Source organism: Pelodiscus sinensis, chromosome 2, assembly GCF_049634645.1.
Source record: "Pelodiscus sinensis isolate JC-2024 chromosome 2, ASM4963464v1, whole genome shotgun sequence".
Lineage (NCBI taxonomy): Eukaryota > Metazoa > Chordata > Testudines > Trionychidae > Pelodiscus > Pelodiscus sinensis.
In genome coordinates this window covers 114,907,878-114,935,229 of record NC_134712.1, presented here as the reverse complement: position 1 = coordinate 114,935,229, position 27,352 = coordinate 114,907,878, and the positions used below count along the sequence as shown (strand labels likewise).

The 27,352-nt window shown below is 46.0% G+C and overlaps 1 long non-coding RNA gene across 1 annotated transcript; it reads right to left on the bottom strand.

The window, feature by feature from the left end:
• Positions 1–2,025: 2,025 nt before the first annotated feature.
• Positions 2,026–16,977, bottom strand: LOC142826767 (uncharacterized). The gene is made up of 3 exons (XR_012901001.1): positions 16,878–16,977; positions 7,608–7,756; positions 2,026–2,801 (listed from the first exon to the last, which is right to left on the bottom strand). It is a non-coding gene; the product is annotated as an uncharacterized LOC142826767 (long non-coding RNA).
• Positions 16,978–27,352: the final 10,375 nt, after the last annotated feature.

Sequence of the window (27,352 nt, the reverse complement as noted above, 5' to 3'; positions counted from 1 at the left end):
GTGTCCGCACACAAAAGCGCATTGAAAAAGCGATGTGCTTTTTCGAAAGAACGCATCCACTCTGGATGCTCTCTCACATAAAAGGCCACCTGGAACCACTTCAGGCAGGGCTTTAGGTCACCAGTTGCTTCTGAGTGCTGGTGCCGGAGCCTTGCAGAGACAAGTGCTATAGGGACCCCCCTGGACAGCTCTTTCTCTGCTCCTGCTGCGTATTTGCCTACCTCGAGGGACAGCGAAGCTGTCGCAGTGCCTGCTGTGGTTGCCCTGCTTTTTTGGATGGCACAACTTTTCTCTTGGTGCCATGGAGCCGGAGCTGCCCCTGGGCATTCGATGGCCCCACATGGCCATGCTGCAGTTTCTGCAGCACTTTGTGCCAGCTGCCTTCCTGTTCTGCATGACCAAGACCCCGAGCTTGTTCTAGGGAGCCTCTCCATGGCTGTGGCTGCTCCACTCTGGCTCGACACCAGTTCCGACTGGTGGGACCAACTGGTCATGGAGCGATGGGATGACCAGCAGTGGCTCCAAAACTTCCGCATGCGGAAGGCCACCATTTTGTAGCTGTGTGCCTGGCTCACCCCTGCCCTCTAGAGATGCAAAACCCACCTGTGGCCCGCCATCCTCCTGGAGAAGCAGGTCACCATCACCCTCTGGAAGTTCACCTCCCTGGACAGCTACTGGTCAGTGGACAAACAATTTGGTGTGGGGAAGTCCCCCATCAGGGCCCTCCTCATGGAGGTAAGGAGCTCTTGGGCTGCAGTCGCTGCACGGGTGGGGGGAGAGTGTTGCATAAGGGGGACCCTCGGGAAAGGGGGGCTAGGGGCTGTGGGGTGTGGAATGGGGGTGTGGAGGGAAACTCCATCCCTGGGGGCTTGTGCCATCCTGCCCTCACACAGCCCTGGTGCTGGGGGAAGGGTGGAGGGGGCTCATAGGAAGTGGCTCCTGGGCTGTTCGGGGGGGAGGGATTGAGAGGGGAGTGGACACCTCCCAAGGGCTCAGGGACCCCCTCTGTCATTCTCTGTTTTGTGTGTTTCTTTATCTCCTGCAGGTTGTAAGGGCCATCAACTTGATCCTGCTATGGAGGGTGATCCATCTGGGAGACCTAGATGTGACAGCGGCAGGATTGCTGCCCTGGGGTTCCCAAACTGCAGGGGAGCGATTGATGGGACCCACATCCCACTCCGTGCACCACACCATCGAGCAGCCCAGTATGTTAATAGGAGGGGCTACTTCTCCATGGTGCTGCAGGCCCTGGTCGGCCACTGGGGACACTTCACAGAAATTTTTTTCGGGTGGTCAAGCAGGGCACACAATGCTCGAGTCTTCAGGAACTCGAGCCTGTACAGGAAGCTGGAGATGGGCACATTCTTCCCCTGCCAAGACTTTACTGTTGGGAACATGCAGATGCCATTGTGCATCGTGGGAAACATGGCCCACCCCCTCAGGCTGTGGCTGATGAAGTCTTATACCAGCCACCTGGATCCCAAAAGGGACCAATTCCATGCCCACCTGAACCAGGCCAGGATCCAGGTGGAGTGTACCTTGGGCTGCCTCAAGGCACATTTCCTCTGCCTCCTGACCTGCCTCAGTGTGGGGGAGCACAACATCCCGGAGGTGGTGGCGGCATGTTGTGTCCTCCACAACATTGTGGAGAGAAAGGGGGAGGCCTTCCTCCACGGGTGGGGGGCAGACGCCAGTGCTGAGGGGTGAACCTTCCAGCCACTGAGGACAGCTACCATCCACCAGGCCCATCAGGCCGGGGTGTGCATCCGGGAGGCCCTGAGGGAGAGATTCTCTCAAGGACCCCAGTAACTCTCCCCAGGGCCTTCTCCCTAAGAACCTCTGCTTTGCGGCCCTATCCCTTCTCCACCTCAACCCCTCCCTTTGCCCTTTCCCATACCTCCCAATAAACACACCAGTTTGGTTAAAAAAACCTGCAATCTCTATTAAAGAGTCAGAAAAGGTTGGGGGGGGAAGGGGAGGAGGCGGCTCGATGTGCCACCTGGGGTGTGGCAACATTGTCTGGGTTGTGAGGGTCCTGGGAGCACAGGGGGATGGATAGGACGGGGGGGCTGGAGTGGGAGCAGGATTGGCAGGGGGAGAGGCCATAGGCATCATTCAGAGAGGGGGCATGGGCATTGCTTGGGGAGGGGGCATGGGCATAGCAGGGGGGGCAAGCAGATGGGGAATGGGCATAGCAGGTGGAAGCAGGAAGGTGGAAGCCAGGAGCAGCGGCATCAGGTGGGTATGTCATCATGCGGGATATGACAGCACACACGTTGTCACACCTCTGCATCAATTGGTGACGGGAGCGCTCTCACCACTCCATGTCGGCATGGACCTTGTGCACCAGGGTGTGGTGGATGTCATGAAGCAGGGCCAGCCTTAGGCTGATTCGTCCGATTCCCCCGAATCGGGCCCCGCGCCTAAAGGGGCCCCGCGCCGTGAACCCAGAAGTGTCCTGGGTGCATTGCAGGAGGGGGTGTCACCCCTGGAGGAGGAGTGCGACAGCTGCCTGTGCCGCAGGAGGTGTGAGCTGAGCGCAGGGGTTCCCTGCGTCACAGGAAGGGGCTCTCCCACTGAAACTTTTGTATTTGGTTTTTTGGGGGGGGGGGACTCAACCAAAATTGCTGCGGGACACTGTCAAACTTGTTCGAATTGGGCCCCGCACTTTCTAAAGCCAATCCTGTCATGAAGGACACTGATATGCTGGTGCATCAGGTCCTCATGCACTCTGGCACGCCTTCAGGTCCCCTGGTCTCTGGCGGGTGACAGCAGTGGTGTGGCTCCACCCTCAGTTCCAGCTGTGGAGAATACACAAGAGGGAGAGGTGGTCAGTCATCCCTGCAGACACTGTCCACTGTGAGCAGCAACCAACAGTCCGCGGCCCGGCGGAGGGGGATGTCCCAGGTGCAAGGCCCTGTCTCACAGGGGCCCCAAAGTGCACAGAGGACCGTGCTGCCCGCTTCCCACACACATCCCGGCACACAGACAAGCAGGCAAGAGTTTGCCCAGGGATCCTGTAAGGTCCCCTCCTCACCACACAGTTCCAGGAGGGACTTGATCTCCGGGCCTGGCCAGGTGGGTATGCGCCTTTTACTGCCCCTGGGTGGGTCCTGGGAACCCCTGGGACTGCTCCCAGGAAGGGCCAGGGAGGTCACAGGGGGCTTGAGGTGCGGACATAGCTTGCAAGGCTATGGTCAGGGTGCTGTTCTCTGTCCAGCTTCCTGCCACAAGGCTTGTCCAGGGTTCCTGCAGCTTTCAGAGGGACCAGGAGACAGGCACTATGGAGTCCTGATTAATTTGGATGGAGTGTCCACCAGGGCACCTGTGTTATTTCTTGGAGGCCTCTTCTTCTGAAAAATAACCTCCCTCCCTGTCCACACACGCCTTTTTCAGAAAGAGTTCTTTCAGAAAAAGGCTTCTTCCTTGTAGAAAGCAAGAAAAACCCCTCTTTTCTTTCGATTTACTTTTGGAATAATGTGATTACAGTGTGGACATGACTCAGGTTTTGTCAGAAAAATGGCTGTTTCTCCAACAAAATTCTGTAGTGTAGACATCCCCCAAGACTCCCATTGACCTCCTGAGGTCAACATCTTGATCCTATGTTTGTTCATTTTTTCCAGTAATTTCATAAGCAGATAATTTGTTGTTACATGGGATTTTGTCTTTTGCCAGTGCCCCAAAGTATTTCACATTCTGTTTTTGACAAGACACTGGATTTGTACATAATGAGAAAAAGTGTGCACTCAAGTGTGCTTGCCCCTGAGCAATAACTCCTCAGAAGAGTAGCAAATGCAAACCAACTCCTTTCAAAATATGAAAAAAGTTAGGGAAGCACGAGGAGGGGCTTCATCACACATGCACAGAGCTGGGCTATTTTGAACCCCAAAAGGTGTCCAATATGGAGTTTTATTGAATGTGAAACTTTTCATGAAAGTTTTGACTATTTTTGTAGTTGTTTTCTAAATGAAAAACTCCATTTCTAAACCCAGCTTTTATGACTTAAAAGAAGCTTTTTAAGGAGACTGTCAGTTGGGAAGGTTTTTGATGGCTGCTCTGTCACTTCCTTCTTCCCTATACGAAGATGTCTTGATACCTTTTGACAGAATTTCACTGGTGACCTGGCTAATTCTGACACAGCTATAATACACAGTACAATTTAATAGAGAAAAACAAAACGTATCTTTTTACGCATTAAACCCAAACTTGCTATCACTGAAGTCCGTCAGAGCATTGGTGTAGCAAATGCAATGGAATTACCTTACAATGCTAAAAACATGGAAGAAAATGAAAAAGGAGCATCTTGGCTGCTATGCTTTGAGAAGCAGCGAGCAGTAGCAGGCTATTACCAGTCCTAGAATACTGCTGGAAAGCCTTGCTTACAATAATCTTCAGCTTTTTTTCACTAGGGATGCTGGACATTGACTCCACTGCATTTGCTGGGGGAATGTGTTTGATTCTGAATATCTGAACAAAGGAGTTTAAAATAAAATCGGCCACTTTACACTAATGCAGATTTCCCTGCTACTCCTTATCAACTGCAAACCTAAAGACTGGTCAGGACTGAGCCTTCCCAGAGTTAAACTGATCTCAGCGTTCGAATTACTCTGCTGTGTGCTGTGACCTCAACCCTGTGCCATCACTGGAGGAGACCAGAGGGCCTGGCTCAGGAGGACAGGTGGTGGAATACCCTGAAGGACAGGTAGGCAGGCTCAGTGGTAGTTCAGCACATCCAGTGACAGTTTCAAGGGGACCTCTGACCAAACCCCTTACACTACAGAAAGATGCATGAAGACAGCTTATTAGCAGCATTCCATGAAGATGCCAACAACGACAAGAACAACAAAAACATTTCAGTGGTCAGTTATGTTTGTTACTGCTGTAAAAAAAAAAAGTGTGCTAAGATGTACACTAGATTGGTTTCAAATACCTCTTAGCCAAGCAACCAATAGTTTGTTTATAAATAACCAAGGCTTTAGTTATTCCTTGTACCCATTACATAACAAAAAAAACCACACAATGGATATAAAGTATGGATTTCCCCCCCCCCCCAATTTAAATCCCTTCCTATAGGCATAGTTAGTGTCTACACTGAAGCACAACAGTGGCCCAGCTGCAATGGCGCTGCTGCTGTATTTTAAATATAGACACACCCTCAGTTGTACTCACTGGGTGGAGCTCATGGTGCAGAGTTTCAGTCACAGTGATGCTAAGGCTGTGTTGTGTACCTTAAATAAAGAGTGGGATCCCTGAGGGAGTCTGGAACACTGAAGGATTTCACCTAACGAGTATTTCCAACAATGGGACATAGATAACCACAGGATTTGTTCTGACAGTTACAGGCAATTACAGACTTCTTCAGCTCTTACCTAAAATAAAAATGGTTGGGATGAGATTGTACATGGAGTTTCTAATCTAACCCCTCTGAACTACATGTGGACATTGCAGATGGGAATGTGCAATTTTAAACAGAATAAGCACACAGTCCTACTGGACCTCAGCAGGCCAAGTCCTTCCAACCGCAGCCTGGGGACTGCGGCTGTTTGTGAACCAGAAGTGCTATCTATTTGCTCAATCAGAAAGGAGACAAATGAGTCAGTTTAAAACCAGGCTATTTATCAAAAAATCCTTTGTGTGTTGGTCTTGGAAGAACTAATACAGGGGTGTCCAAACTTTTTTCAAAGAGGGCCAGATTTGAAGAAGTGAACATGCGTGAGGGCCGTCCCCGCACTCTCAGCCCCAAGGCGGAGGACCCGCAGGGTCGGAGGCGGGCGGAGAGCGCAGGGCATGCCGGCCTCACAGCGGCCCGGGGGCAGGGCGAACCCGCAGCCGAGCGGGGGAGCGGGGCTGTGGACGTGCCCTACAGGGCAGGCTCTAGGACCGCGGAGGCCATGGGCGGCGGCGGCGCGGCCGGAAGCGGCGTGCTGGTGTAGCCAGACACAAAAACCCCATCTTGTTTTTCCACGAGCCCCATCTTGTTTCTCCCCCCCCCCCCCAGAGAGCAAGAGAAAGGCAGTCAGCCTTTGATGCCCTGGGAACACAGGTTTGCTGCCTGTCCCTGACTCTACCATAAACAGAAACCAGACAGTAAATGGGCTAGCTGACGACCCGGGGCCTCCCGTTGCCCTGATGGCTAGTACCAGTAATTGACACGCCTGCACTGTCCCAGGAGAGGAATCTTCGCCCATCACATACCAGAGGTGCCCATTGTCTGCATTTTCCCAGGTGTAAATTATGCTTTGCACCCTTCGTGGGAAACTTGGCATTCAAAGCCATTTTTCCTAATTGGCCACTTGAAACCAGGAAGAAGCCTACATGACCCAAGGGGTATAAAAGAGGTTCAGCAGCCCACCCCATTTGAGCTCCAATCATCTATACCTGCTGGCAGGTATTGATTGTCTCCCGAGGTCTGTGGGACGCCCAACCTCGCCCTACTTCTTCCCGAGGGATTGAGAGAAAGACGCTGGCCACGCCAAGTCTGGAATGCAGGGGTGAGACTATATACCTGCTATGTGTATTTTGCATGCATTTAATAAGAGCTCAGAGAACCAAAAGGGTTTCATGGTACCTGTAAGTGACTTATTAGTGTAATTTCTGTCCTGTCCTTTGTAGTGTCTGTGTTATCTGTAACACAGTAGTAGCATTTAACAACTAAGTTTACCCTGTAACAATAAATAGTAACTGTTTAAGCTTTAACCTGACTCCTTCAGTTGCTGTAACAGAACCAAGCACAATTTAAAAGAACTTCAGCCGGTCATAAGGGACTCACTGCCCTGACCGTCGGCTGACAGCTGGGCACACCAGTTCAAAAGAGCACCGGGGAGCCAGGAGAGGGGGAGGAAGCGGGGGCCATATTAAATCGGAACACGGGCCGCAATTGGCCCGCGGGCCGGACTTTGGACATGCCTGAACTAATATATTCAACCCTTTCCAAAGGGTGGTGTTTCTCGGGAGATGTTACAATCTTGGTGAAGTTTTCTTAATCCCTTCCTGCTGTTGTTTTGTTTATTGTTCCTATGGACAAACATATGATCTTTCAATAACAGTCAAGCAATTGCATTTTAATGCAATGGACCCCCAAAGGCAGTAAACCTAATTCAATAAGGTTCAACTTAATTCAATAAAGTTCATTCAGGATATTGCAGGAAATTGTCAGTCTGTCAGAGTTCCTACTGCAGAAATTATCTCCTACCAACTGAGCAAAGAGTGTGCATTATGTAATCTTGCAATCACTAGCACTCAGTCACATGTCCCCTGGATTAGGCCTGTCATCAGCCCTTCCAGACTACATTCCTCAGAATGAACTTTGTCCTGGGTCAGGGCCGTGTCTGCTTTATAGACCCCTTCTAAGTGCCAGCATATACTCTGTTGGGTTCCTCATTGTGCATTTATACAAATCAAAGTTTTAAGATAAAAATCACTCACCGCTAGTATACCCTTGTGTAAAGAAACCAGAAAAGCCCCCGAACTAAAATCAGTTCTCCTTTATAAAGCATTCTGAATCTTACATAAATCTCTATTGTTATTGACCTTCCTCTATACCCTCCTTGCCATCTTTGTTCCTCACTTTACATGTTTTTAAAATTCTCTTCTTATAGTTTTCTTACCTGAAGATGACATTTTTCTCATCTCTTCCCTACCGCTCTCTGCCAAATGGTCTTTTCTACTTTGTAAGTCAACATGGGCCTCTTTGTAGACAGGTGTTTCCTGGCTGTAAGTTTTATTTCCAGAGATGATTCAGCAGAAAACAGGACACCTAGAAGTGGTAGCAAACGCAGAATACTTTTAACTGCAACCACACTATTCTTCTTAATATTCGGTACTTAATGAACAAACTGCACTGGAAAAAAAAGGCTACGCCCATACATTTTTGCAGCCCACTACTTCAATTCTAATAGTTTTAATTTATTATCTTTGGAGACTCTCTCTGCATCTCCTTACTGCCAAAGGAAATCCCTCAGTTTCTTCACAGGAAGCATGACAACAGTTCTTTGCTTCTGAGTGGCTCACAGTTGTCTGAATATAAGTTTTCCACAGAAATTGATCTGTTTTTTTCCACAGGGAAAACCATGGCTACTGAGGCTGGATTAAAAATACATTGTGTGCCTGTTGCAGGCAGTCTGACACTAAAGGGAGCCTCTTAATCTATCAATTGCAGAAAAAAAATAACACATGGAACAGTGAATGACTTAAATACCTCTCCCTCCTCCCCCCCCACACACACTTAGTATAACACCAACTTGCTTCTTTGTTATAAATATTATTCCCTGAGGGAAGAGATCTTGCTGGCTACTAGTGTGTTTTTTTCTGCAGCATCCTTCTAACATTATTCAGCACCCTTACAACAATTATCCTATTATTTAGAACTCCAAATTATTAACAGAAGCATATTCCTGAACATTGAAATAAAGGCTGCAGCTGAGGGACACCGCAAAAGTAGCAGCAGAGGAAGTGGAGTAGAATTCTTCCATTTTAGAAAAAGTGATTAGGTGGAATTTTCACAGGAGCTCGGCAGTGACCTAACTGTTCCCATGGAAGTCAGTAGGGGTATGTCTACACTACAAAGTTAATTCGAACTAACGGACATTAGTTCGAATTAACTTTGTTAGGCGCTCCACTAGTGCTCCACTAGTTCGAACTTAATTCGAACTAGCGGAGCGCTTAGTTCGAACTAGGTAAACCTCATTGTACGAGGACTAAGCCTAGTTCGAACTTACTAGTTCGAATTAAGGGCTGTGTAGCCCCTTAATTCGAACTAGTGGGAGGCTAGCCCTCCCCAGCTTTCCCTGGTGGCCACTCTGGCCAACACCAGGGAAACTCTATTGCCCCCCTCCCGGCCCCGGACCCCTTAAAGGGGCACTAGCTGGCTATGGTGCCCGTGCCAGGTGCAAGCCTGCCAGCACCCAGCTAGCAGACCCTGCACCTGGCACAGCTCGAGCCAGCCACCCGATGCCCCCCAGCCCTCCCCCTCTTCCCGGGACCAGGCTGGCGGCTCCCAGGAGCTTTCCCGGGACCACAAGAGGCTGGTCTAGTGCAGACATCGTGGACCTTGTCCACGACCTCCGCACTAGGCACAGGAAAGTGGCCGTCTAGGGCAGGATAGCTGCCAGCCTGGCCACCCAGGAGCAGGTGTGCATGAAAATCAAGGTGGTCCCCCGACCCTGAGCCCTGAGCTTAAAATGGCCGTCCTGGGTCAGACCAAAGGTCCATCTAGCCCAGTAGCCTGTCTGCCGACAGCGGCCAACCCTAGGGACCCTGGAGGGGATGGACCGAAGACAGTGACCAAGCCATTTGTCTCATGCCATCCCTCTCCAGCCTTCCACAAACTTTGGGCACGGACACCACTCCTACCCCCTGGCTAAGACTACTCCATGGACCCAACCTCCATCACTTTATCTCACTTCTCTTTAAACTCTGTTCTAGTACTAGCCTTCACAGCCTCCTGAAGCAAGGAGTTCCACAGGTTGACTCGTTGCTTTGTGAAGAACAACTTTCTCTTACTAGTTTGAAGCCTGCTACCCATTCCTTTCCTTTGGTGTCCTCTAGTCCTTCTATTATGGGAACTAATGAAGAACTTTTCTTGATGCACCCTCCCCACCCCATGCTTTTATAGACCTCTATCCTATCCCCCCTCAGTCTCCTCTTTTCTAAACTGAAAAGTCCCAGTCTCTTTAGCCTCTCTTCATATGGGACCTGTTCCAAACCTCTGATCATTGTAGTTGCCCTCCCCTCTCCCACCCTCTCTCTTCCCCTCTCCCACCTCCTTTTCCCAGTCTCCCTGAGTTTTGTTCAATAAAGAGAGATTCTATTTTTGAACACACATTTTCTTTATTTTGTACATCAGGAAGGGGGGCTAGGGAAGGGTAAGTGGAAGGAGGTGAGGGAGGAATGGGGCACGAGCCCCCGATGGGGAGGACTGGGCTGGCTCTGTGGGTTTCTGGGTGTGGAACCTCTCCTGCAGCCCCCCAATTGCCCCCTCTCCCCAGATGGCAGCCTGCGGCAAGTGCAGCCGGGCTGATGGCCGAGTGCTGTGATGTGCCCAGTGTGGGCATTCCGGGCACTCCAAGCCAGGATTGCTTTGCAAGCGGGGCACCCTTGAGAACTGTCTGTCCGGGGTGGGGGTCGGGTCCCTTTAAGCACAGCCCTCGGCTAGCCTGAGACAGCAGCTCCATGCTCTAAGTCCTCCTCTGATGCCCTGCCGGCACTGCTTCCGGCCAGCCTTAACCCCGGTTCAGGGTCCACTCAATGTGGACATGCTAGTTTGAATTAGCAAAATGCTAATTTGAACTAGTTTTTTAGTCTGGATCCGTTAGTTCGAATTCGTTTAGTTCGAATTAGCGCTGTAGTGTAGACATACCCTGGGAGATTTACCCTTGTGCAGTTAGACCATCACTGACTGCTTTAGTAAATCTCACCTCACAGGTGCAGTTCAACCTTCCTTTGCTACTTTTGTTGTTGTTGTTGTTGTGTGTCTCAGTGGGGTCCCTGTCACAGATTTTAAATGATGAAGATGCTTGTTAGAAAGTTCTGGCCCAGGTTAAATAGAAATGTTACTAAATTACTCTCATCTGTCCCGCCAATACAATTGCAGAGGAAGTAAAGTAAATTGTGTCTTATCTGTTTTTTTTTCTTGCCCTGCTGTTTCCAGTCAACAGCACTAGTTCGGTGCTAGATAACTGGTCTGAAAAACTCATTAACATGTAACTTTCATGCTGGGACCAAAACCCACTATCCCCGGAATAGGCAGTCTCCTCTGGGACTGATATTGCTGCTTCTCCTCAATTAAAGCAAAATGCAGGACAATGTAGCACTTTAAAGACTAACAAGATGGTTTATTAGATGATGAGCTTTCGTGGGCCAGACCCACTTCCTCAGATCAAATAGTGGAAGAAAGTAGTCACAACCATATATACCAAAGGATACAATTTAAAAAAATGAACAAATATGAAAAGGACAAATCACATTGCAGAACAGAAGGAGGATGCGGGGGGGTGGGAAGGGGGAGGAAGGAAGGTAAGTGTCTGTGAATTGCTGATATTAAAGGTAGGGAGAGTGGGATGTTTGTGAGTTAATGGTATTACAGGTGATAATTGGGGAAACTGTCTTGATAATGGGTGAGAAAGTTCAAAGACTTGTTAAGTCCCTGGTGGTAAGTGTCGAATTTTAACATGAATGACAGTTCAGAGGATTCCCTTTCAAGTGCAGATGTAAAAGGTCTTTGTAGCAGAATGCAGGTGGCTAAGTCATTTAGAGAGTGTCCTTTCTGGTTAAAGTGGCAAGAAACTGTTTTCTCTTTGTGATCTTGTCTAATATCTGTTTTGTGGGCATTAATCCTTTGGCGAAGTGTCTGAGATGTTTGTCCAATGTACATAGCAGACGGACACTTTCGGCACATGATAGCGTAGATTATATTTCTGGATGCGCAGGAATATGTGTTCTTGATCTTATAACTCACTTGGTTAGGTCCAATAATGGTATCAGCAGAATGAATATGTGGACAAAGCTGGCAACGGGGTTTGTTGCAAGGGAAGGTACCAGGGTTGGTATTAGTGTGGTATGTCCTGTGGTGGTTGGTAAGAATCATCTTGAGGTTAGGTGGTTGTCTATAGGAGACTATGGGTCTGTCTCCCAGAGCCTCTTTGAGTATGGTATCCTGTTTCAATATAGGCTGTAGTTTCTTGATAATGTGTTGGACAGGTTTAAGTTGGGGGTTGTAGGTGATGACAAGTGGTGTTCTATTGTTGGTTTTCTTGGGTCTGTCTTGAAGTAGATGGTTTCTAGGTATTCGTCTGGCTCTTTCAATTTGCTTTTTTGTTTCTCTGGGTGGGTAGTTGAGATTTATAAATGCTTGGTAGAGATCCTGAAGCTTCTGGTCTCTGTCAGTGGGGTTAGAGCAGATGCGGTTGTATCGAAGGGCTTGGCTATAGACGATGGATCGTGTGGTGTGTTCTGGATGGGAGCTGGATGCATGTAGGTAACTGTATGAATCAGTGGGTTTTCTGTAGAGAGTGGTGTCTAATTTTCCATTGTTGATTTGTACGGTGGTGTCCAGGAAGTGGATCTCTCGTGTAGAATGGTCCAGGCTGAGGTTGATGGTGGGGTGTAGGTTGTTGAAATCTCTGTGGAATATCTCCAGTGTTTCTTGGCCATGTGTCCAGATCATAAAGATGTCATCGATGTACCGTAGGTAGAGGAGGGGTGAAAGGGGACGGGAGTTGAGGAAACGTTGTTCTAGGTCAGCCATAAAGATGTTAGCATACTGTGGGGCCATGCGTGTACCCATGGCTGTGCCGCTGATCTGGAGGTATAAGTTGTTCTCAAACCGGAAATAATTGTGGGTGAGAACAAAGTTACATAGGTCTGCTATCAGGTTGGCAGTAGTGTCCTCTGGGATAGTGTTTCTAATTGCTTGTAATCCGTCTTCATGTGGGATGTTGGTATATAGAGCTTCTACATCCATGGTGGCAAGGATGGTATTATTGGGGAGGTTATCGATGTTTTGTAATTTCCTTAGGAAGTCAGTAGTGTCTCGGAGATAGCTGGGGGTATTGGTTACGAAGGGTTTGAGAAGAGTGTCTACATAGCTGGATAGACCAGTAGTGAGCGTGCCAATACCAGAGATGATGGGACGTCCGGGGTGCCCAGGTTTATGGATCTTGGGAAGTAGATAGAACAATCCTGGTCGGGGGTCAGAAGGTGATTCTGTGAGGATTTGTTCCCGAGTAGCTGTGGGGAGGCTTTTAAGGAGACAGTGTAGTTTCTTTTGGTAGTCCAAGGTGGGATCAGAGGGGAGAGGTTTGTAAAATGTGGTGTTCGAGAGTTGTCTGGTTGCCTCCTGGTTATAGTCGGCCTTAGACGGATTACAAGCAATTAGAAACACTATCCCAGAGGACACTACTGCCAACCTGATAGCAGACCTATGTAACTTTGTTCTCACCCACAATTATTTCCGGTTTGAGAACAACTTATACCTCCAGATCAGCGGCACAGCCATGGGTACACGCATGGCCCCACAGTATGCTAACATCTTTATGGCTGACCTAGAACAACGTTTCCTCAACTCCCGTCCCCTTTCACCCCTCCTCTACCTACGGTACATCGATGACATCTTTATGATCTGGACACATGGCCAAGAAACACTGGAGATATTCCACAGAGATTTCAACAACCTACACCCCACCATCAACCTCAGCCTGGACCATTCTACACGAGAGATCCACTTCCTGGACACCACCGTACAAATCAACAATGGAAAATTAGACACCACTCTCTACAGAAAACCCACTGATTCATACAGTTACCTACATGCATCCAGCTCCCATCCAGAACACACCACACGATCCATCGTCTATAGCCAAGCCCTTCGATACAACCGCATCTGCTCTAACCCCACTGACAGAGACCAGAAGCTTCAGGATCTCTACCAAGCATTTATAAATCTCAACTACCCACCCAGAGAAACAAAAAAGCAAATTGAAAGAGCCAGACGAATACCTAGAAACCATCTACTTCAAGACAGACCCAAGAAAACCAACAATAGAACACCACTTGTCATCACCTACAACCCCCAACTTAAACCTGTCCAACACATTATCAAGAAACTACAGCCTATATTGAAACAGGATACCATACTCAAAGAGGCTCTGGGAGACAGACCCATAGTCTCCTATAGACAACCACCTAACCTCAAGATGATTCTTACCAACCACCACAGGACATACCACACTAATACCAACCCTGGTACCTTCCCTTGCAACAAACCCCGTTGCCAGCTTTGTCCACATATTCATTCTGCTGATACCATTATTGGACCTAACCAAGTGAGTTATAAGATCAAGAACACATATTCCTGCGCATCCAGAAATATAATCTACGCTATCATGTGCCGAAAGTGTCCGTCTGCTATGTACATTGGACAAACATCTCAGACACTTCGCCAAAGGATTAATGCCCACAAAACAGATATTAGACAAGATCACAAAGAGAAAACAGTTTCTTGCCACTTTAACCAGAAAGGACACTCTCTAAATGACTTAGCCACCTGCATTCTGCTACAAAGACCTTTTACATCTGCACTTGAAAGGGAATCCTCTGAACTGTCATTCATGTTAAAATTCGACACTTACCACCAGGGACTTAACAAGTCTTTGAACTTTCTCACCCATTATCAAGACAGTTTCCCCAATTATCACCTGTAATACCATTAACTCACAAACATCCCACTCTCCCTACCTTTAATATCAGCAATTCACAGACACTTACCTTCCTTCCTCCCCCTTCCCACCCCCCCGCATCCTCCTTCTGTTCTGCAATGTGATTTGTCCTTTTCATATTTGTTCATTTTTTTAAATTGTATCCTTTGGTATATATGGTTGTGACTACTTTCTTCCACTATTTGATCTGAGGAAGTGGGTCTGGCCCACGAAAGCTCATCATCTAATAAACCATCTTGTTAGTCTTTAAAGTGCTACATTGTCCTGCATTTTGCTTCAACTACCCCAGACTAACACGGCTACATTTCTATCACTCTCCTCAATTAGTCACCACAGAAGCACAAACTGAGCATTGTCTCAGCCTGCATTCTGATCAGGGCCGGATTAAGTGGGGGGGCTAGCCGGGCAACTGCCCGGGGCACCAACCTCTGGGGGGCGCCTGATGGCAGCTGTAAGGGACGCCGTGTGCCTGGGGGCAGAGCCGCACATGCGTCACGCACCCACTGCTCGGGACACCGGAATGACTTGAGCTGGCCTTGGTTCTGATCCCTCCCACCTGCAGTGACCGAGTGACATCCCTTCTTAAGCTTTATCTGTGTTGTGCCAGTGAAAGAGGACTTTGGTCTGTGAAATCTTCCTTCTTCCCAGCATTTCCTTCTCAGATGTATGATCTCTAGACAATTTGTTCCTCCAAGCTTTTCATAATGCTGCAGTTACCACTATCTTTGAACATCAGCACAAGCACTCAACATAGAATCATAGAATCATAGAATAATAGGACTGGAAGGGACCTCGAGAGGTCATCGAGTCCAGCCCCCCGCCCTCAAGGCAGGATCAAGCTCCGTCTACACCATCCCTGACAGATGTCTATCTAACCTGTTCTTAAATATCTCCAGAGAGGGAGATTCCACCACCTCCCTTGGCAATTTATTCCAATATTTGACCACCCTGACAGTTAGGAATTTTTTCCTAATGTCCAATCTAAACCTCCCCTGCTGCACTTTAAGCCCATTACTCCTTGTCCTGTCCTCAGAAACCAAGAGGAACTAATTTTCGCCTTCCTCCTTGTGACACCCTTTTAGATATTTGAAAACCGCTATCATGTCCCCCCTTAATCTTCTTTTTTCCAAACTAAACATGGAAGCCAGTTTAGGGATGTAAGCGACTAATCGACTAGCTGACTGATTAACAAAAGCTTATCCGATAGTCGACACACTAGTTGACTAGTCACTCCCCCCCTTGCTGCCTCTACCACAAAAAGACAGCAAAGGGAGGGAAGAGGAGAGGGAAGAGGAGAGGGTGCTAAAAAGCCAGTCCCCTTCTCCTCTGCTCCAGCTGCATGGGAGGTTTCAGGGGCGCAGCAGTGGCATTCCAACTTTGAAATGTACCAGAGTCCCCACTGGACTCGGGTACATTTCAAAGCAGAAGCGCTGCATGGAGCCTGGGGCCAACAGGGGACTCCCCGCTGCCCCCAGGCTCCAGATGGCATTTCAATCATTTCAAAGGCAGAATGCGCTAGTCTGTATTGACTAATTGAATAGTCAATGGAAATCCCATCGACTATTCAATTAGTTAAATAATGAAAATTTAGCATCCTTAAGCCAGCTCACGCAGGTAAATACAAGGCCTGGGAAAGTAGTGAAAGCCAAGTTTAACAAGCAGCTAGGCCTATTCTGAGCAACATTACCTGCCAGCTACTGGAAATTTGCGACTGTTTCTCAACTACAGGAATTAGATCTTCCACAAATTTCAGCACAAAATGGTAGTGGTTATAAAGATGAACAGCTTCTATCCCTTATTCACTGCAGTTTAACTGATTTCTATGTGTAAGAGCTGTAGGCAGCGTTCCCTGTAAGCTGTGCACTTGTGCGGCCGCTCAGGAGAGATTCAAATACTGCCCAGTTCATTAGCAGAGAGCCCAGAGCTAGGTTTTGTGTTTCTATTGATGGTGCACAGTCACACATAAATCAGTGCACATAAAATTAATTCCACACATGGATAGAAAAGGTTGGAGGGACCATTGGTTGTAGCATCAGGCACATAGAGGAAAGCACAAAGGACTAATTTTTTTAAAAGATTTTAGTCTTAAGTGATTTTCAGTTTCATTTTCAAAAGTTTTTTCAATTAGACTTAGGCCTGGTCTACATTTTTGTTGACATAATTGCATTGCATAGGGCTGTGACATTGCATAGACCCTGTGCAAGGTCAGCAGATCAACTTAAGCCCCAATATAGACACCAGTAAGTCAATGGACACATTTTTCCACCAACCAATCTACCACTTCTTGAGAGGTGGCTATGCTAAAGCAACAAAAACACTCATCTGCCGCTGCAGCAAGGATCCGCTATTGTGCTGCAGGACTGCAGCTGTGCTGCTGCTGTAGTGATTGTAGTATAGACCTAGCCTTAGGTTTCTAAGTGCCTAAATCACATCGGAAAATGGGATTTATCCATCTAAATCACTTAAGCCTTGAAACCCTTGGTCCCTGTATCAGCAGAGATCCCACCAAGACACACCGGCTCGGTACCAGACAACATGACCAGATTAATATCAAGTTCCCCTGAGGTATCTTCTACTGCAGTCTGTTGGTTTGGTTCAGTTGGCCATGCAACTTCTGAAGCTTCTAGGTAAACAGCCAACAGCAACAACAATCCCAGTACCTACTGTCTGTCCTTGGTCCTCTCTGGAGACAGGGAAGGGGGGTGACTCAGACCTGGTCCAGAATCCTGCAGAGGACTTGAGACATCTGCCTCCTTCCCTGGCTCAGTCCCAACTGATCTATGAGGCCTTCTCTTTTTACTTCCTGTCCCACCCTCGCACTTCTAGTGGGGGCGAGGCTGGTTTGGCTCCACCCATCAGGAACAGTGCTATGGCCCTTCTGGCTCAGAGGGAGGCCACTCTGCCTCCCTACAGAAGTGAACAACTAGTACAATTATAAACTTGCCCATGTACTATTTAGCATGGCTAGTATTTTAAAGACTACTGCTACTTTTCTTATGACCTATCATATCTGAAGTGTTTTGTTTTGATTAAGATGCAGGGCACCATTTTAAAATCATGAGCCACCCACGCATAAAACAAAATATATATCTTGGAACTTTCAAGTGTTTGGAAAGGAAACAAATATCCATGGATCTTAAAACCCTCCTGATATCTCCAAAGAACCCTTGATAATCATTCCTCTATATTTCTGGATCAAACCACAAAAGAGGGTAGATGAGCAATATCTTAGAAACATGGTTGAGTACACATCACTTGAACATGGACAATTAAAAACAGCGTGAAGTCATCTGGGACATAGTGAAATGTGAAGATGTACTAAAACTACATAAGCAATAGAATATTATTTTGAATTTTAAAAGTGGCCCAGAAATTAGCTGCAAGGAATTGAAAGGCATATGAGAGCGGATTTATTTAAAGGACTCAGTTTAACTTTAATTATGATAAAGTCTCTATGAACCTGATTTTCAGAGATGCTAAGTACTCACAGCTCCCATTGGCTTCAAGTGGATTCATACATTCACAATATATCTGAAAATAAGTCCTATATTACAGATTATGTAAGAAGACTGAGAAGTAAAAATTAAAAGTTGCCCTCTAGTTTCTCAAGAGCCACAGAGAATATTGCACATTACAAATCATAGGAGAATTGCCCATTGTTTTACATTTGAAAACGATCCTCTGAAGATAATTTATATGAAAAGCAAATACACAAATTGTCTCTGTACTTTACAAAAGGACACACTGAGAAATATTGGGCACCTCCTCAGCGGAAGATTTCCAGTGGAGAGAGCTCAGAATTTTACAGGGTTAAGCCCTAAACATGGTATCATGTAGCACAGGCTTATGATAGAGCAAGAGAATAAAATAGTATGATATAGCCAAGCAAATGCTGAAAACACAGGCCATATTGCAAAAGCTTTATTATACAGGAAGGGCTCGTCTACATTGGCCCCTTTTCCGGAAGGGGCATGGTAATTTTTGAAATCGCAATAGGGAAATGCGCGGGGGATTTAAATATCCCCCGCGGCATTTAAATAAAAATGTCCGCCGCTTTATTCCAGCTTTTAGAAAAGCCGGAAAAGAGCGTCTACACTGGCCCCGATTCTCCGGAAAAAGCGCCCTTTTCCGGAGGATCTTATTCCTACTTTGAATAAGATCCTCCGGAAAAGGGCGCTTTTTCCGGAGGATCGGGGCCAGTGTAGATGCTCTTTTCCGGCTTTTCTAAAAGCTGGAATAAAGCGGCGGACATTTTTATTTAAATGCCGCGGGGGATATTTAAATCCCCCGCGCATTTCCCTATTGCGATTTCAAAAATTACCATGCCCCTTCCGGAAAAGGGGCCAATGTAGACGTAGCCATCGGGTGTTCAAGTACATGCTTAAAGTGTTTAAGTGCTTTCCTTAAATAAAGGCAACGTAGAAAACAATAAAGCAATGCTTTGATACAATATGCCGAAAAAAGATTCATATGCTATTAACATTATTCAGTTATCAGGCAACTGATATTCAGAGCAGCAAGACTTAAACCAAACAGTAGCAAAGAAAATTAAAGCTTCAAGAATAAAATTGTTTTCCTTGAAAAGTAACTTACAATTAATGCTTCGATGTGTCCAGGAGATCTTGTAGACCACCCCCTATAAAAGGTAGTTCATGTATCGTGCTGATCAACTTGAAAACAAACATGATCCAGGTTCATAGCCTCTTGAAATGAGCATGCTGGTTTTAGGCTGAAGGATACAGGACATGGATATGGGTGACTACGTAGAACATCACATCTAAGGGAATATCAGAGCAGAGCTGGAGCAATCATGGCAACCCAATTCCAGCAAGAAAGTGCAGAGTTAAGAAGAGTTCCTAAAGTCATCACTGAGATCACTTCTGCAACTAATGAAAAGCATTCTGGGATGCAGTTAGAGGTGACACGAACACCAAATTCTTTCTTTGCTTAAGATGTCAATACACTTAGGTCCACTTCGGTGAAGAAAAATATCTTGAGCTGTTCAGAACAACTCCGGAGCATCCACCAGAGGTTATTCCAATCATCATTGCATTTGGAACCCAGGTTTCAAAGACCCACAGCAGTGAGGGGCAACCTAGGCTAGTGAGTGGCCCTACTTCATGTCAAGATTGTCATAACCAAGATGGTCTCCCATGATAGGGTAGTTTTATTTACTGCGCTTTCCTACCTAAATTTGCAGGGTGTGCCAATAGAACCATAATAGCACTTTGATTGGATTCAGAGGGAGTGCACGCCTCTCACAATGTTGTGTGCAATTAGCATGTACCTCACTTCAAATGAATGTCACTTTTGTAATATTGGTAGGAAAAAACTATGCATACAAAACCTACCAGAATCTGGCAACCCAGTGCATGGGCAATGGGTAAGCAAAACGTCTTGTGGGCCACACATAGAATCTGAAAAGGCCACTTGCAGCCTGACGGCCACAGGTTGCCCACTATTGACCTTCTGTATATTATCCACCAAGAGCTATGCTGTCTCTGCTGATATCTAGCATAGGCAGTTGTAGCCAGGAGCTCCTGTGTGGCCTTGAGCAAGTCATCTAGCAATTGAGTTTCAGATTCTCCTTTTGCAAATGGCAGATGGTGCTTCCAGAGCTTTCATGGGCATTGTGAGGATGAGTTAATATTGATACAGAGCTCTGAAAATATAAAGATCTAAATATTATCTACTCAGTGCCTGCTTGCCACTGTCGAATATGAAAGCCCTAAACTTCTCTTCTTCGTTTCTCATTATCCTTTCCCAACAGCTTAGATGGGAGGAATATGAACTTGGTTCTACATTAAAGCTGCCTCTAGCATGGCACTATCTGAAAAATGGTGTTGTCAGATCCTTATCTGGATCCTGTAATTATCTTAGTGCCAGCGCTCTGACGCAATGGTAAGTGAACCCTATTTTCCTGCTGGGACCCAGCTCATAGGAATGAGCTACACTATTCCTATGATGATACTCAAGCATGTGAGTTTAGAATTCACGAGCATGGATGCAAGTAAATCTCATCCACCCAAGCATTCACTGGATGTGATTACAAGAGATATAGCAACTGAAGCAAAACAAATTGATTTTTCAATTTGAGTGAATGCCTGTGGAAATATTTTTCCATATAGTCCCAGTTCTTTTGTAAGCATATTCTTCATGGGGAAGAAGCCCATGTCTAGGCCACCTGACAGACAGTCATTCACCCTCCAGCTTGAAGCAGATGCTGTGTAGTATCAGCAGGAAGCAAAGGCAGCCTCTCCAGGGGAGTGGTGAGTGTTTCATAGAGCAGCTGGAATGAAATGAAGCTATTAATAGTGAACAAGAAATCAGTTAATGTAGTAACGTGTTTAACAGTATAATGATATAATGTAAAGAAAATATTGTATTCAGACACTACTTCACAGAAGGGAGAGAACATTCCTCCCCCACCCCCACATCAGTGGCAAGAGATCTATCCAACGGCAGCATCTAACATATCTTACTGCTAAATAATGTGTCTGAGTGGAATATTTTTTCTCCCCCACATTGCTAATTAAAAACAGTGGTGGTGTTGCCGGGGCATCTGTAAACGTCTTTGTGCAGCAGACACTTTGTATTCCATTTGTAACAAACTTATCACTCACTGTGACTATCTTCAGCTTAACTAAATCAGACAGATGTTTTCTTAGCAGTTAGCATCCTAGCTGGAAACACAAGCTCTATTCACCACCCATCCCACACTTTCATTCTGTGTGGTGTACTGGGAACCACCTACATGTATTTCAGTCTTTATAATACATTTTCTTCCATTAAGCCAAAGCAGATTTCCTGCAACGTGCAAGTTTATGGCAGAGTTCTATAGCCCTTTTTTGGTGCATGCAATCATACTTTACATTGCAGCAAAAGAGGCTTAGGTGGGACATTATAAAAAACTTCCCGTCAGAGTAGGTAAGCACCGAAACAAATTGCCTAGGGAGGCTATGGATTCTAAGTCATTGGAATTTAAAAACAGATTAGACCAGTCTTTCCCAATTTTAATTGGCCACGGAACCCATTTAAACTCAAAAAAATTGTGTGGAACCCCTAACAACAGTCTTATAAATGGAGCTGAAAAAGTAGACCACACATAAGTAAGGATAATAATAAACAAATGCTAAACAAAGGCATGAGATCAACATTTAGTTTAATTGTACATATTTTAAAATGAAAAACACATTTAATGTGTATAATAAATAAAGCTCAAAAATTAATATGCATTATATCGGCAGTTATCCTTCAGACGAGATCCAAAACTAGCTTATGTGACAATGACAAAATTTTAATCTTTCGAGAACACTGCTTGCACGCTCCCATACAAGCAACTAGTCTGACAGCTGAGGCTTTTCGACTTTGTCCAATGCGGCGCTAGTATATTCATAATCAGTCACCCACGTGATCCACGCTTCTTGAGAGTAAGTATGGGGATTTATGGTGGTATATATCAGGCAATCACATGACTGACTGTGCACGGAGTGCTGAGTACTGACATCATAGTCCCTGCTCTCTGGCTAAGCTGTCATTACACAGGGACACTTATTGTGGCAAACACAAATGAAAACTGTTTTCAATCAAATTAATAAATGCTTAATTTTTTTTTTAAACCATAAAGTGTTATTGGCATGGAATTTTCTCACAGAACCCTTATTTTTACTTCGCAGAACCCCAGGGTTCCACAGAACACCATTTGGGAAACACTAGGTTAGACAAACAATTGTCAGGAAAGAAGTAGCTATTTCTTAGCTTAAGTGCAGGGGACTGGAGTAGGTGACCTATTGAGGTCCCTTCCAGTCCTACACTTTTATGATTCTGTAGAAACCCGTTTTTTATTTCACTGCAGTTTTACATCCACTTCTTCAGTCTGGTGATTGAACCAGCCTCAAAATTCAAAGTGAAACTCAGATGAAAATGTCCAGTTTCAAATGTTTGCAGTTCAACTGCAGCAGATTCACAAACCTAAACAAGGCTACTTCTAGACTGCATTGCTATTCTGGGATACCGGAGGTATTACATGAGCTTTTCTGAAAATTTTTTTTTTCAAAAAAAGCGGACATGCTCTTTTCGCCATCCCTGTAAACTTTGTTCTACGATGCATAAGGGATGTGTCGAAAGAGCACTTTTTTCCAAAATTTGGCACCGTGTAGACATGCTAAATTTCAGAAAAGGCTCTTTCAAAAGTAAATTGGAAAAAGATATGCAATTTATTGTACCGTAAGTTGCGTCTTTTGCCAATTTAACTCTGCAGTCTAGACATAAAACACAGCCCAGACTTGGGCTGTGTTTTGAGTCAGAAACAAAAGTAGACAAGTTTCATAATGACAACTATGCATAGCTCCACTTTAAAGAAACTTTTAAAACAGATTTTGCAGACAGAGGGCTAAATTCAGCCCGAGTGCCACTCTACTGATGTCACTGGGTATACCAACACTGAAGTAGCCTGCAAACCAATTCCTTAAAGAAAAAAATAAAATTCTAAGTTACTTCGGAAAGCCATCCATCATAGTGTAGATAGATTTCCAATGTGAACAGGAAGGGTGACAAACTCTGTAGTGTAGACATAGCCTTTTTGGAAAAATGGCCATTTTTCTGAAAAAACGTCACTTATGTCCACACTGCAATCACATTCTTTAAAAAAAAAAAATCGAAAGAACAGAGGGATTTTTCTGACATTGGTAAACCTCTTTCTACAAGGAAAAAGCCTTTTTCCAAAAGAGCTCTTTTGGAAAAAGACATGTGTGAACAGGAAAGAAGAGGAAAAAGCACAGGTGCCCTGGTGGCCACTCTGTCCATAACAATCACAGCTGAAATGCGAGATAGCGGCCACGCTGAATGTAGATCACTTTTTCAATGCACTTTGGCCGTGTGGACGCTCTCTTTCGGAAGAAGTTTTTTCAGAAGATCTCTTCCGGGAAAGCTTCTTCCAAAAGAAGCCTGCAGTCTAGACATAGACATAACTGAGTGAGAAGGACAGGGAACTGTGCATGCAAGGGCTTGGCCACTGGAGATGGGAAGGAGAGAAAAGGGTGCTATATTTTTTCTGATTTTTGCTTCCCCTGCCCCCATCAATTGCTGCTTTGGTTGTTTTGCTTCCTTCTTTCTTCAAGCTTCAGGCTTCTTCCCCTTCCCATTTCTTTCACCCTTTCTGTGCCACAATTATTTATTATCTCCATCTTGTGTCTCTCCACTTCTCTCTTTTCCTGGTGCCTCTACCACAATTTAGTGATCAGTTCTCATGCCGGGGAAGAGAGTAGAAGCATGGTCATCAGCCTTAGCTTACCCTTGACCCAAAGCCCAGAGAGATTCAGCTGCAATATATGCATCCCAGTGCAAAGGGGATCCTCCAGTGGTATAGATGCACTTATATTGTCCCCTCACTGCTGCCCATGTAGCAGGGGAAAAGGGAGGTGGCCATGGGAAATAGGACATTGCTGTAATGTTCCTATCCCACACTGCTGTTTGGCTGTAGTTTTGATTCCTTGGAGACAATTAGCAGTTGCCAAAAATGAGAGCAATCAGAAATCTAACTCAGCTCTGGTGGTGTGGCCTGGCCTTCAGCATCAGCAGATAAAGGGAGTGTAAATGTGAACTTAGTATCTTTATATCCCCGATATGCATTATGTGCAGCCATGTAAGGGGAGGACTGGCTCAAAGATAAGTGTCCTGGAGGGAAAGATGGCAAACTATCATCCATTTTGTGGGGGCTGGTTCTTGAGGTACATAATTTGCTTGGCCTGCCTGGTATCGGTTTCACAATCTCAGTTAGCAAATCCTTGAGCATTTACCAATTGTGACAAAGCCTTGTTTGGTTTTTGTAACCATAGGCAGGCCCTGAAAAAGGAGACATTCGTGATTTTCAGGGACTCATAGTTACTCAATACACTTTCTTAAAATCTTCCTTATAGATCAAAGCAAAACATTTTGCTTTTATTCGTGTTTTACATATTTAAAAATAGCCACTTAGCAATGTGCTGTGGTGTCAGCGGTTAACATCCTGTCTTCTGACCCAGTATGAGTAAGCCACTCAAGGTCCAATGATCTGTGACTGGCAATTTTTACTATGAGAGTTTTGACTAGTCATGGGACCCCTCAGTGCAAAGTATCTAATAGGTCAGCAAACCTCCCCTCCCACATCTGAAACTGCTCACTGCTGCAGCATTGCACCACTTAGCCTTACACTCACACCAGCAGCATTGCTTTAATCCGAATATGTGTCTACAGCAACAGAAAACAAGGCTTTAATTAAGCTGGATTTAAACACTCATCATTTCTGAGATTTCCTCGCTATGAATCACTAGTTTATTTTAGTACCTCAGCTCCAAGCTGTGCCTGCAGCATTGTCGCTCAGTTACCGGCAGCTATAGCTGGTGGTGTAGTGATTTGTATTAATAATCACCTGTCCTTTTTTTTTTAGTATATAAGCACTCTGAATACCTCTCCTCCCTTCCCATTGCATTGGGCTTTACAGACAACAAGTGCATTGTATTACCGTTATATATCATGGGCCCTGGAGGAGAAGGAACGTGTATCAAGGAATAACTGAGCAGAACAGAAGCACATATGTAATCTGGAGAATCTGGAGGAGCTCTTTATACAACTTCATTACAGGAGTATGGGGCTTTATTCACCCCCTGGGTGTTACCTGTGGGGATACAATATATAGCCCAAATTATGGTAGGGGCCAAACCCCTATTCATCATGATACCTTTAAAAAACAGCATTTTAGAAAACAGGGAATAAAAGAGAGAGAGTGCACTAGTCCAAGCTTCCTAAGACTCCGCATGGCTGACAAGACCCAGGAACTCAACTCAGGTCCCCCACCTCATCCCACCCCGCTGAAACATCTGTAACATCTGTTTAAACAAACTGAATGGTAGACAGAGGGCCCCAGTGAACTTGATTACCAAGGTTACAAATTGGTCTTGACAGGCCTGGCTACAGGTAGCACAGGAACACTGGGGGGACAAAGTGCACCACATGGGACAAACAAAGGAGCGCACACGGGGTCAAATGCAGAGAGGTGTGTTGATAGATGCTGACAGCATGAGGAGCAAAGCCCTGCAAATGTTCCAGCAAACTCGTTAAGTTTACCCTCCCTCCCCCATCCATGCTTACAGAGCCTATGTAAACACATACCACCCATCCTCCACTTGTCACAACTGTGTCCAGTTAAGAGGGAATCACAGGCCATGGGGATTTTTCAGCTGTCCATATCCCTGTTCCAGTGGCAACACCCTTTTCTGCTATGCTGAAAAGGCACAGCTCACTCTCAGAATGTGCAGCCCTGCCCTGCACCCCAGAATCTAGCAACAATGGGATTTTTGTATAAGATATGCCACTGTAGCCCCATATCAGAACAAATGACATACATATGGTTGCCAACTTTTTAACTGCACAAAAGTGAACATGCTTTCCCACCCTGCCCCTTCCCCCTCTTCCTCTGTCCCTCGTGCTCCACCACCCTCACTTGCTCATTTTCTCTCGGCTGGGGCAGAGAGCTGTGGTGCAACAGGGGGTGAGTGTATCAACTGGGGATGTGGGCTCAGAAGGAGGGGGGTCACAGATGAGGGGTATGGAGTGCAGGAGGGGACTCTGGGATGGGGCTGATGGGTTCAGACTGTGGGACGCACTGCAGGCTGAGGCAGGAGTTTGGGGTATATTGTATAGGGGAGAAGTTATGAGGCTACGGGCGCACTCTGGGCCGGGACCAGAAATTAAGGATTCAGGTTATGAGAAAGGGATCCAGGCTGGAGTGGGGAGAAGGCTCTGGGGTGGGGCTAGGACAAGGAGCTCAGAGTGCAGGAGGGGGCTCAGAAATGGGGCAGAGGTGAGGCATGGGTAGGGTTGCCAGATTGTTCAGCATTTTTTGTGAAACTTGGTAGGAAAAAAAATTGGTTGAGGGGAAAAAAGAGGGGAAGCCACCCAAAAAAACTGTCATGGTGCCTTTAAATCCCCACGCTTCCCCCGCCCCCACCAGATGCGGCAGAGGAAGAATGTCCCAAGCAGCCTTCCATCTGAGGAAAAAAAAACATAAAATACCAGACATTTCTGGTATTTTCTGGGTTTTTTTTAAACCGGCCAGAAGTTGAAAATACTGGACTATCTGGGCCAATACCGGACACTCTAGGCATGGGAGGGGGTGCAAGGCAGGGGTTTGGGATGCAAGTGAGGGTCAGAGTTGGGCTCTGGAAGGGAGTTTAGGTGCCAGAAGGAGTTCAGGGCTGGCGCAGAAGTTCAGAGTGAGGGAGGGGGTAGGCTCTAGAAGTAAGTTTGGATGTGGAATAGGGCTCAGGGCTGGGGCAAGGGATGGGGGGGTGAGGGAGGCATTTAAGAATCCAGCTCCAGGTAGCCCACAAGCAGCAGCTTGACCTTTACAGCTTCCAGGGAGCTGTGCAGAGCCTACCAGCCCCACAGACCAGCCTCTTAACACCCCAGTCAGCAGTGCTGACCGGAACCACCAGGGTCCCTTTTCAACTGTAGAAAAGCAGACACCTGGTAACCCTAGACATACATATTACTTTCACAGCCCCATTTTTCACATAGGAATCATTATCAGGCTCATAATGTAGAAAACATAAAAACAATGTGATCTATCAACATCTGCATCATGAGTGTTATTTCACAGCGCTTTTTATCCTCAACCTGCCTCGGGTTGAACATTTTTTCAGATAATAATCCTACCAGTTTTCTCCAGCTTCAAATATGTAACCTACTACTGACTAAATAAAATGAACAATAGCAATGCTGAGAACAGATTAATTAAAAACTTAGAGGCCAATTTTTCAGCAAACACATGCCCTGATTCTGTTTTCATGTACACCACTGGCGGCACATTCTCATGGAAAAGAACAGGTCCCATAATTGTTTTCTATTTTATTATTCTTGTATTACAGTAACATCTAGCGACTTTCATCGTGCCCACTGTGATACTATACAAACATATATTAGTCAATATCAAGGCAATTAATTAAATTTCACAAATTGATTTCATTTACGCATTTCACTTATCCTTAAGCCAAATCCCATTTACAAGAAAAATACATTAGTACTAAACAAAAGTCACCAGGCTGGTTCCTCGCCTCAAAATGGTCAATCTAATCTTTCATGGCCTCTACAAAAGATCATTC